Genomic DNA, 12,541 nt, shown 5'->3' on the forward strand with positions numbered 1-12,541 from the left:
CAAAACTGGCCTCTGGGATCTGAGTACAGATCGACTGGATCCAGAATGCACACTACACTGAATGGCCAAGCAGTAGCTTCAATGGAATCATATAGACTCTTGAATTGGAAAGAGCTATAAGTTTATCTCCCCATGCAGTGATCTTCAAACTGAATGGGGCACTTGGGTTTCAAGGAGAATGGGAAGATTTTCAGGGATAATTTAGCACAGATATTGAAGGAAATCAATTTCTAGATACTTCATATTATTGTTACTAAACTTCAGCTTCCATCCACTTTGACTTGCCTAAATGCAATTTGTGTTCCTAACGATCATTTTCCTGCTTTACAAATAATTAAAAAAGATATGTTCCTCATTGCCTTAAAATCTTCCTTTGGTGTTCTTCTCTAAGCTTACCTATGATTCCAGACCAGTTAGTGACTGAATTAAGAGAGCATCTGGATAAGTTGTGGAGAATAAATCTCAACCAAGAGACAAAAAGGCAGAAGGGAAAGATTTCATACGGGAGGATGGTGCAAGAGACAGTTTAGGGTAAAAATCAGTGCACTCTATTTGAGACCTCCAGATTTTTCTAGTATATCTGATCTTGGAAAGAATGAGAAAATCAGCTACTCCAATCATAGTAAATGGATTTTAAGAATTAACTGATTTTCACTTTACTCAAAAGGGAAAAAAAAAAAAAGACAGAGGGAAAGTGAGGGAACTTCCTTTCATTGGTTCATTTCCCAAATGCCTATAACAGCTGGTACTAGGACAGGCTAAGGTCAGGAAGCCTGGAACCTAACCTGGATCTCCCTCAAGGGTGGCAAGAATCCAGGTTCTCGAGCCATCACATGTTGCCTCTCAGGTGTGTATCTGCAAGACACGGAATCAGAAGTGGAGCTGAGACTTGAGCCAGTCACCCTAATACAGGATGTGGGTATCACAAACAACATCATAAGCAAAATGTTTGCGCCAGTAAATATGTCAAACCTACCCATGAAAAGACAAAACTGCTGCAAGTTTCTAAGCAAAAGAATCCCGAATACTTTCACAGGAGAGCTGAGTGAGAAGGACCTGCCCTAGAAGGTGTTTAAGAGGCAAAGGCAAAAATTTAAGGATGACATAAAAATGCATCTACTCAATAGAGGCTCCAGAACTGAAAAAGAAAGAACAGGTCTGAAACAGATGGCAGATGGCAGAGGGAAAATATCAACAGGACTTCAGAGTTCACACTGAAAGGAGATCAAAGACCAAAGGAGGGCTTGAATTGGCAGTTTAAGAGCATGGTGGCACTCTAGGCTAACTTTGATCAGAAACTGATGGGAAGTCAAGAACACACACTCATTACTTTCAAAATCCATTCATCAGGTATTTACTGGACAAATGCTATGTTCCAACTGCCATGCTAGATGGTGACTGCAATGTACAATAGAACATTTTCTTCCTTTTCTTATAGAGCTTGGGTCAGCAAGGAAAAAGCAACACAATCATCTACATTTCAGATAAATGTTAGCAAGAAAACAGTGTTGTGGACAATAGCAAATAACAAGGGGAGGGGTCTTTATTTAAAACAAGCAGGCTGCTGAAACCTATTTCAGTAATCTTTTTAAAACATGAAATGCCAATCGCTTCTCAGCCTTTTGCCTAAGATCAAGTGTAAAGATGAAATACCAAAAAAAAAAATCTGCTTATTTATCTCCAAAGGTGTTGCTGAGTACTTCAGAATACCAAGAGATTGATACTGTAAGCCTACCTTTCCAATATATAGATGAAGAAAACATAAACTCAATAGATCTCCTACTAGTCACAAGGGATCCAACAGCATAAGGCCAAAACACGTGCTCATGTCAGTATCTTTAAGTGCTTCTAAGAAGAATGATCAAAGAGAATAATCCTCAACACAGAACCTGGGCTTGATACTAAAAGGGCTTTAGCAAATATTACAAAAATGGGACATGCAACTACTTCTAATGAGCTTAGGTCTCTGAATTGAGACAAATTCTAGAGCCCAAAGGAGACTTGGCATAATGTACAGCCACTGTCAGCAACTTTTGAGAAAGACACAGGAGAAATGAGCCAATGAACCCCCTTTGAAAACAGACATGGGCTGGTAGTTTATGAAAGCAATAAATCAATACAATTGACATTGATCTCCCTGCAGAAGTCTAAGCTAGCATGCCAGCAGAGTGGCTAAGAACACGAACGTCAGTGTCAGATATTAAAGCAGAAGGTTTCAGTTCTAGTCCCTAACTGTGCACTGCCAGCTTGGGCTTACCCCTTCACCTCTCCAAGCCTTAGCTTCATCTGCAAACAGATGGTAATGACCCTATAAACGGCAACAGTGAGGGTACCATGAACTCAGGTATGTAATGCATTCAGTGTGGTACACAGCAGATGGAAAGCATTCAATAAGATATAATCATTAAAGCAGCAATCTCTCAAAGCTATCATTAATCAGATGATGGGTGGAACTTAGGGAAGGAAGTGGGAATCGTTAATCAATCCTTCATTCTGTAAACAGCTACTGAGTGCATACTAAGGGCCTTTCCTGGGGAGAAAAAGAGAAGATGAAAAAAGGAACTGTGATTTAGATTCTGTCTCGAAAGGAAAGATGAGGCTTATTCATTAACTACCCCGAGTTTTCCATGACTGATCTGGCAGGGCGGTTGTAATCCTGCATTTTTGTGTGTGGTGTTGCAATCTATCTGTTGCCATGGAGAGATAAAGTGAAAAGGAGGCAAACCCTGGCTTCAATACAAATGGTGTCAAAGAACAAATATAGGGGGAGAAAAGTGTGTAATGAAAACAAATGGAAGAAGCAAAATTGCCTTGCTGCTTGAATGTGCAGATGACAGCATGAAATCTCTTCTGGCGTAAGACAAAACATGACATAGAATCAATATTTCATATTTTAAATACTATCTTGAATTCAGATTGTTAAATCCGTAAAACGAACCATGAAGGCCTCATAAGCAGAATGCAGAATATATTAATTGTAAATCACTTCTGTATTTTTCTAGATAGCTAGAGTTAATTTTGCAGTCCTTTTTAATTCTAAAGACTGAACACCTAGATTGTTTAGATTGCAAAACTGATATAAGGATATGTGGCTTTTTCTCTCTTAGACTTTCAGAAAGCAATGAAAGAAATTTTAGTTATATTACTTAATTTTATATTCAGTTGCTCCAACTTGTACTCGCCAGTAGAAATGCATAATTTAAAGGATGGCATTGGAGATTATGGGGCAATCCATGTTTATTAAATGCCTACATCTTAACATCTATTATCTCATTTAATGTGACAGCAAACCCATGAAGCCCTGGAAGATACTCTCCACATTTAGGCAAAGAAATTGGGATTGGCCCCAACTCCCACTGGTGGTGAGAACCTGTCCGGAGATTGTGAAGTCCCATCTCCTGGCTACACTTAGGCCTCTGACTGCTACCTCATGCTACCTCATACCAAAGTGGTTTAGAGAGCAGAACACAGCCAGCCGGCAGGAGATCCACATTCTCATTCCCAATGCTAAAAACTGTGGGATTCACGCAAGAACTGCCTTCATCTCCTGAGTTCATTTTCTTATTTGCAAAATTCATAGTAAGAACAAAAAGCAGAGAGCTAAGATGCCCAAGTGCCCAGCTCCATCCCACAATTCCGTGATGGTCAGAGGCAGACTTCCTGCGGTGTTAACGAAGCTTGAGCTTGGGGAGGGGGTTGTTTGCTGGCATGGCTCCAGTGAGTGCTGGTTCTTGGGAGAAACTGGAGAATGTTCTGGCTGAGAGGAAAAGTCACCGTGCTTTCAAAAAGTATTTTCATCGACTCATAACTTGTCTCATTCCTCAGAGATCTCAGACATGACCCTGCATGACAAGATCCTATGAATGAGAAATCTAAATAGTAGCTGTTATACTGAATTTGTACTTAATTATTTTTGTCCTAAAGAATGCTACACAAGCTGTATAGACCTCAGGGTTTGTCTCTATTTTGTCTTGTGCAGAAGCAGGAGAACAACTGAGGCAGAAGGTTTCTGAAGCATGTGTAAGTGATCAGCTGGCCCACTATGCGCATGCTCAGGGCATGCCTGCAGAGCGAAATCCTATTCCACAGATGTTGTTGGGACCATATCCCTTGCCCTTACTCAGAAACATGATTCCTTCAGATACCTGTCATCCTGCTTCAGGAGCATCCTGAGACGTCATCCAGGCCCATCAAACATGATTTCAGATCCACCCTGACTAGAAGCTTTCAATGAAACATATTATGAGCACAGGCACTTTGTGCCTTGGTTAGCACGCTGCTTAGGATGCCCACATTCCGTGCTTGAGCCCTGATCCTGCTCTGAATTCCAGCTTCCTACTAATACACACACATGCATACCCTGGGAGGTAGCAGATGATGGCCTAAATGCCCGAGTCCCTGCCACCCATGTGGGAGATCTGGGTGGGGTCACTGGCTCCTGGCTTAGTCGGCCCAGCTTCACCTGTTGCAGGGAACCAGATAACAGGGTGTCTCTCTTTCTGCCTTTTAAGCAAAATGAAAAAAAAAATTAAAACCTTATAGAAAAAAGAAGAGAAGTTTCCGCTGTATGGATGGAAGCTTCCAAAAGACACTGGCAAGCAAGGCACAGCAGGAGGCCCTGGTGAGAAAGGAGCACCCTTGGGAACCAGGGTCTCTGCACTAGCCCAAAACTGTCTCCACCCTACCCAGCCATTTGCTTGGTCCCTGTATGCTGCTGCAGCTTCCATGCTGTCATTGCCACACTTACTTCCTCTGATTTTCACTTCACAGTGTCAAAATATTCTCTAGCTGGACCCGGTGCCGTAGCCTAGTAGCTAAAGTCCTTGCCTTGCACACATTGGGATCCCATATGGGTGCCGGTTCTAATCCCGGCAGCACCACTTCCCATCCAGCTCCCGGCTGGTGGCCTAGGAAAGCAGTCAAGAACAGGCCAAGGCCTTGGGACCCTGCACCTGCATGGGAGACCCAGAAAAGGATCCCGGCTCCTGGCTTTGGTTTGACTCAACTCTGGCCATTGTGGTCACTTGGGGAGTGAATCATCGGATGGAAGATCATCCTCTCTGTCTCTCCTCCTCTCTGTATATCTGACTTTCCAATAAAAATAAAACAAATCTTTAAAAAAATTGTATATAAAAAAGATATTGCCAAGCGAGGGAGGGCAACAGGGTCTCAAACTCTCTTCACAAGAATTCAAGCAATGATGAAGATAATTTGGGAGCAGAAGCCTTAACTTCTGCCCCAACTTTGCAGATTATTTCTGTTAGACATTTATTCTTTGAAATCTTCTAATAATCTCTCTCAATTCCCAAGAAATAGGGGCTGGTGCCTGTGGTTACCGGCTTGAATCCTGGCTGTTCTACTTCCAATCCAGCTTCCTGCTAATCACCTGGGAAAGCAGTGGAGAATGTCTCAAAAATTTTGGGACCCACATTGGGGACCCTGGGGTGGTGTCCTCCATCCCAGGGTTCAAAGTTGTTTGGGAGGCTGGGTGTGGTTTCTCTGCTTGTCCCCTCCCTCCCTTCCAGAAACAGTACGGAAAAAAAGAATGTGGAAATGGTGGTCTCACCCACCTTCCTGTAGCCCTTGACCCTTATCACCCTAATCAACTACCATAAAAAATAAATATAATTAATAAAAACAAGTTTTGGGACCATGTACCCAACCTGAGAGACCCAGATGAAGCTCTTGGCTCTCAGTTTTACACTCTCGTGGTTGCACTCATTTAGGGAGTGAATCCATGGATAGAAGACTCAGTTTCTTTCTCTCTGTGATTCTTGCTTTCAAGTTAAAAAAAAAAAAAAAAGGTAAAAAATAACCTCAGAGTGCATGTTGCAAATGGTTTGCTGCAAGTCATGGAAGAACAGAGATAAAAGGAGCCTTATTGAGGTATGCTGTGTAATTGTTTAGACATCTATCCTGTGTGCAAGTAGACCAGAGTTGGCAATATTTCAATATGGAACCTGTGTCTTTCCCCATTCTCCTGTCTACCACCCTCACCTCTGCTGCAACACCCAGTTTCAGGGGGCCTGGCTCTCAGGGGCTTGTCATCTGCAGTGGCTGAGATCTGCAGGCTCAGGAAGGGCTGCAATGGGGATCTAGGAATACCCAGGTCATGTTCTGATTCTCTGCAGTCTGATCTGCCCAGTGGGAACCTCCCGCTACGTCAGAAATGTTACACGTCCAAGGTGCCCAATGGAGCAGCTACCAGACACACACGACTACTTAGCATTTGAAATGTAGCTGATATAGGTGTTATGTTTTAATTTGTTTTATGTTTTAAATCATTTCAATTTTATAGGTTTAGGTGGCCAGTGAGTACCATGTGGAGACAATGCAATTCCAGATCTCAGACTGAGTTATGGGTGAGGTTATGTTCTTGATTTTTAGCCTCATACTCCTCAGCTAGGTGAATTAGCATGCTGTGAATGAGAAGAAATTGGTGGTGTCAGACTGCATAAATATCTGGAATGGCTGTGTGTGCTATTGGTATTCTGTAATTGACACTAATGTGAGACAGAAACCAGCTACCAGGTATGCACACTAAAGGAATTGGATACATTAGTGTGTGTGTGTGCGCAGACAAGCTTGAGTGTATAGGAGCAAGGGAAGGGGATGGTAACATCTTAAGGGCAGGTGGAAGACATAAGCAAGGGGACAGAGTGTCAAGAAGAGCAAGAGATGGGAAACCAGGGTGGGACTTCAGGGATTTCATTATGTTCATTTTGCTCTGCATTTGTATTGCAATAACAATGATCACAGCAAGCATGTTCCTGTGCCATGTCCCAGTCACTGCTCTTCACATGTCATAATCTATTTAAATCTGAGTCTATAGGCCTTAGAGGGAGGAGCTGAGTCCCTGTGGCCCAGGCCAATTGAAAGGTGATGCTAGCAAAGGGCTGAGAACGGTAGGAAAGAGAGGTGCAAGGACACAGTGGCTGAGGCCAAGTTCTACAAACTCTAGACCATCTAAAACCAAGACAAGTCTTCGGGAAACAACGCAGCAGATTGCAGCAGCACTCATCCTGCCTCAGCTGTTCCATCCCTTCCAGTTTCTAGCTTTATGAGTTCAAAGCTACTCAATACATGAGCTTCATTTTACACAAGGAGAGCTGAGATACAACCAAGAGCCTGCTCAAGGATATGTAAGCAGTAAGTAGAGGAGTCAGGATTTGAACCTAGGCATCTGGCTTTCAATTCTTTGGTTTCATCATGTGAATACTGCCATTTCTAAGTCCCACTTGCTATCTTTAAGGAGACTGCCATATATAACATTACTCTTTAAGATATCCTGAAGTTTCTGTTGCCTTTAAAACCAAATAACTAACTAAATATAGTAAACAAAGAACAATAAGAACAACAACAACAAAATTCTGTTGCCCCTGGGTATAACAACCTGGCCAGACTGGAGGAAAAGAAGAAGGCCCACATACATTTGAAATTTACACTCCTGCAGCTCAAAGAAATATCTATGATTATCCCTATTTTGTAGACTCTGAGAGCTTAAATGGATTAACCAAATCACATCACAAGAACTTGTATAGAACTCCAGAAATCTCTATGTTCCTTTAATTATATAAAACTCTGTTTTTGGTCTCCATGGTTACACCTACAGAATTTTCTTAGCTGTAGGAAAGGAGTCACTACTTTTTTTTTTTTTTGACTTAGACATTGGTTTGGAGAGAACATATTAAAGAGGCTCATTGGGAAACAAGCAAGCTACAGCTCCGTCACTGTGTTCTAGAGCTCGCAATCTTCCCAGAAGCATTCCATGCTATAAGAGACAGATCCCTAAGCAAGGAACAGCAGATGGCTTGTGGAAGGTGAGATTTATGAGTAGAGGCCAAAGGCATTGGGTTCATAATTTATAAGCAGGTTTTTCAGCTCTTTCTACATGCAGATGATGTGGGAATGTTCAGAAACACAGAGGCCTAAGGCCCAAGTCAAGGGTTCTGATTAATAAGTGTGGGAGCTTGCCCATGATCCCTGGCAGAGACAGAGCAGAGAGAAGGAGCAGGAGTGCATGCTGACCAGAAGCTGGAGATAGTTCCACAGCAGTCCCTTAGGGAATAAGTTGTCTTTGGTCACTAGAGACTGAAGGCCTGGTTCTGGTTCTTTCTTATTGTGACTTTAGTCATATTTAAAGCTTTAACATATTTTTTGAAAAATGAGGATTTTTGCTCTTTATCATCTATTGTGTAGAATTGAGTTGGACGACTACTTAAAACAGCAATTGTCATATTACCATGGCCCAATGCAGGTGTTTAAAAATGTCTAGAAATATGATTTAAGTATAAACAGAGAGGAATATTGGGAATAAAAATGCTAGTCAGGCATAGGGATGTGTCCTCAGGAAAATCATGGCTTTTACTCTGGAGATTTAAAATTATGCATGATTTTATAGGCATTGAATACTGCCCCACAATTTAAAATTTGTCTTATAATTAAACAAACTGGCCATGGCATTATTTTCCAGGCAAGAAAAAAAAATTAATTATAAGACTTACCCTTCATTTTTCAAAAAGGATTTTCATCAAGAGTACACTTCTCATCAATGAGTAATTTTATTTTTAATTGAACAAATGCCCATCAAACACAGTTCTTTTCAAATACTACAAAGCATCGGGCATTTCCTTAAAAATCTGTTATCTGTTAAATGGCTTCCATGGAAATTCTTTTAAAGGCTGAGTAAAAACCAGACCTGCATTAAAGTGCTTTAGAAGTATCAACAGAAGAGCTAATTAATTATCTTCAAAGACATTAAAATAGTTTAAAGTTATGACTGCAGCACTGAAGGAAATAAAGGAGTGTTGTACAGACAAATAACTACTGCTCTTTCAAGCTAAGGGTTAAGTTATGGAGTGCTAATCCTCCAACTCTTACACCAGAAATTCCAAAATCCATAAGTGGGCACCTTTATTCCTGGGTTTCATCCCTAGAAGGAAAAAGGATTCTTAATGTGAAGTAATTGCTTATCCTATTTTTGAGAATTGTGGTCAGTCAAGGTACACAAGTGACTGTTGGGGAAACTGGCCTATTTTATCCTGAATTTTTACAACAAGCAGAAGGAACCCAATTCTGAAACAGAAGTTCAATTACTGGACTCTGAATATATTTACTGAAGGTTCCTGAGAGCTCTCAGAAGGGCATTTATTGTTGTCAGTCAACTTCAGGCAGCAGTACCCCAGCAAACAATACCATCTGTTTTCCTCTATTCCAGGAGGGTATAGACAGCTGTCTTTTAATGGGCTCAAAGGGTCCACTCCGTAGACTCAGCTTTCTGGCTTTTCTCCTTGCCTGAGAAGCATACTGCTGCAGGTAGAGATGGGCTGATCCCTGGCGTGGGCCTCCACTGGATGCACACAACCAAATGCTGCCCATGGTAGTGTTAGACACTTGCTTCTACCATTTAAATCGCATTTTCAGTATTACTATGCACTTCTCCCGATTGCCCCCAAACAAGGTTTACTTCACTGACAAATTGGCAAGTTGGAAAGGGCTTTGACGTCAGAGAGACGTGAGTGGATCTGTTACTTCTCAGCTGTGTGGCCTTGGGTGGCTTAATTAACCTTTTGAACTCAGGTTTCTTTGCCTGGACAATAAGAGTGATAAAATCAGTTTGATGTAAGTATCCAATGAGATAATGCATGTGCAAGTTTCAAGCACATCACAGACATTACATTAGAAACATAACTTTTAAAAGTTGGTTCTGGTCCAATTCAGTGTCAGTTGTGGAGTAGATAATACACTGAATTATAAGAAAATTAACAGTGTAACATGCAAACCTTGGATTTCTGAATAATTGTTGGGCTATACCAAAGCCATAGTAACAAATTCTTTGGAAAAGTAGGTTAGAAAGCTATATGTACTTCTCAGGCTCATTATGAAAACACATGCATATATGCAAGTACCTTTATCATAGTAAGGGGAAAAACCTTGGAGAATATACACTAAGAAATCATCAACATTTCTCCACATGTGTGATAAGGTTTTAAGTGCAGGGTGCTTCTAGATTCTGCAGGTGGGGCAACTGAGTTGCTGGAGTAGACATGTCAAGAAGCAAAAGAAAGGAATTATTCTGTAGGGCATCAGGCAGGAAGAGGAAATGAAAGCCTGCACAAGCCAGGCAGAAAATCTACCAAGAAGAAACGCACAGGGGGGTCAGTGTCAGTTAGGTTGTGTCACTCTGAGACTTTCTCCTTGAACTTTTATTCCATGACTTGGTCCCAATAGGACTGGACAGTCCCATCCTGTGGGTCTTTATGCCATTCCACACCTTGTAGACTTACATGTACACACACACACACGAATGTAAGATTGCAGTTCTCCATTGTTCAGATCTGCTCCATAGACAAGGTAAACCTTGTCTAGACTAGGTAGGTGGGTCCACTGTGGGAAGAATACTGACTGCATGGAAAGATGGAGAATCCTAACTACAGTTTATCAGAGGGGCAAAGGCCTGAGTCAGAGAACTGAAGCCTCAGGGCTGCATCCTAGGGCTGCGTCAGAGATAGAACAGATGCTGCCTTCCCAGGTCAGCACCTTGGGAAGAGTGAGACAACCATCAGAAAGAACCCATGTGGGTGTGCAGCTTAGTAAGGCAAAGTTCAAGAAGACGGGTGAACTTAAGAGTTCCCTGTGCTTCATCACGATTGGTGTGACCCTGACCAAGTCTGCTTAGTACCACAAGCCCCATCCCCCTTTTGCAAAATGGGTGTGAATCTACAGCTTCCCAGAGCTGTTGGAAGGACTCAATCAGAGTGATGTGTAAGGTGGTGAGGCCTGCTTAATGGGTTCATCTGTGGGACTCCAGGCTGCCCATCAAGTATAAAAGCTAATGGGGTCACAACAGCAGTCACACGGGTGTGTTTGTGTGCCATGGGCAAGGCTGCTTTCTGTGATGAATTTTAAAATAGTAAAACAGAAATAAATACACTATGGGAAATATTTAGCAAACACTGAGTTGCATTGGCAGTCCTGAACTGTCAGCCATGAAGTGCCCCCTGTTAGAGTGACCTGCTCCACACTCCACCCCATAATATACCTGGCCCACAGACTTAGGGAAGCAAACTGGCTCTGCTGGCTTCTGGGCCCTGCCCAACATGGACTGCTTCATTATTATTATTATTATTATTATTATTATTATTATTATTATTATTTTATGCTACAGTTCCATAGGCTCTGGGATTTGGGATTTCCCCTGCTTTTCTCCCACCCCCTACTGATTTCCCTTCTAGTGTTACAATGGGTGGTCCTTCATGAACAGTCACAAGCCCATCATTCTGCTGTTGAAGTGTTTTCTGACATTGTCAGCACAGACAATGTCAGAGGGACTGCTGCTCATTCAAGAGGAGAAGCAGCACCCCTCCCCTGCCAAGGCCAGCATCACAGAACTCCTCTGCTCGACCATTCATTCAGTCCCAAAGATCTTGAATAGGCAGGAAGTGTGCGTGGTTCATGAGCAGACTGTAATTCCATTCCTGGCAGTTTTAATAATGGGGCATGGCCTAAACTAAGTGTGCAGGTGTGTTGTCTAGTTAGACCAAAGGTGAGGGACACAGAAAAGGAAGTCAGACACCTTTCACTGAAGAACATTCTATGAAGTGAAAAAGCCAGACACAGAAAGATGACTACTCCATGTTCTCGCTCATCTATGGATGCTCAAAAGTTGATTTCACAGAAAAAAAATACAACAGTAATTATGAGAAACACTGGGGGATGGTGGCAGGTGGACAACAGTCACCAAAACCCAGCAAGACAGGAGGAGTGCGTTCTAATGGCCCACAGCACAGTCAGTGACTTCTATGCTTTGTAAAACATTGGAAGAGAGTTCAAAGTTTCCCAGCACAAAGAATTGATAAATATCTAAGAATGAAAGACCAATGATTCTGATTTGACCATTACATCTAGTATGCAGGTACATGGTATATTAATTTATTGTACCCCACAAAGCTTCAGAAAGACTAGAGAAATGGAAGTAAGAGAAGTTGATTTTCACACAGAAAAAACTGGAAATCTGCATAATGCTTGCATGACTTACATGGACTTCTTGAAAATCCCTCATAGGATTTCAAGTTTTTAGCACCAAAATAAATTTAACTTTTGTTTCTGTTTACTATTAACGTTTGGAAGTACTCATATAATTATGGGACAATTAAAAATTTTTTTAAATTTCCTTTTTGACCCAAGCCTTTCTGCTGAAGTTCCCCTGCACCTGTCAGTGTTCACGCACGCGTGTGTGTGTGTCTTCTTCCCAAATGTCTGGAATTTCCCATTTCCTTAGCCATGGTCTCCCAGGGGCACCTCCTGGGGTGGGGATGAGGGATAGTCAGCTTCTGAACTGAAACCTGGTCTGGAGGCTTAGGGTGGCAGAACAGCAGGGGGTCCTGGAGCCCAAACAGATGAACTGTACCAAGAAGGCCCAGAGGCAGACCCTGAACACAGTGCTGTCAGGGTTGCAAACTCAGACTCAGTCTGTGAAGGCAGCGAGCTGGTGTCATAGCAAAGATAATGTGACATCCTTCCTATCTCCATACACCACAGA

This window comes from Ochotona princeps, chromosome 13, assembly GCF_030435755.1.
Source record: "Ochotona princeps isolate mOchPri1 chromosome 13, mOchPri1.hap1, whole genome shotgun sequence".
Taxonomy (NCBI): Eukaryota; Metazoa; Chordata; class Mammalia; order Lagomorpha; family Ochotonidae; genus Ochotona; species Ochotona princeps.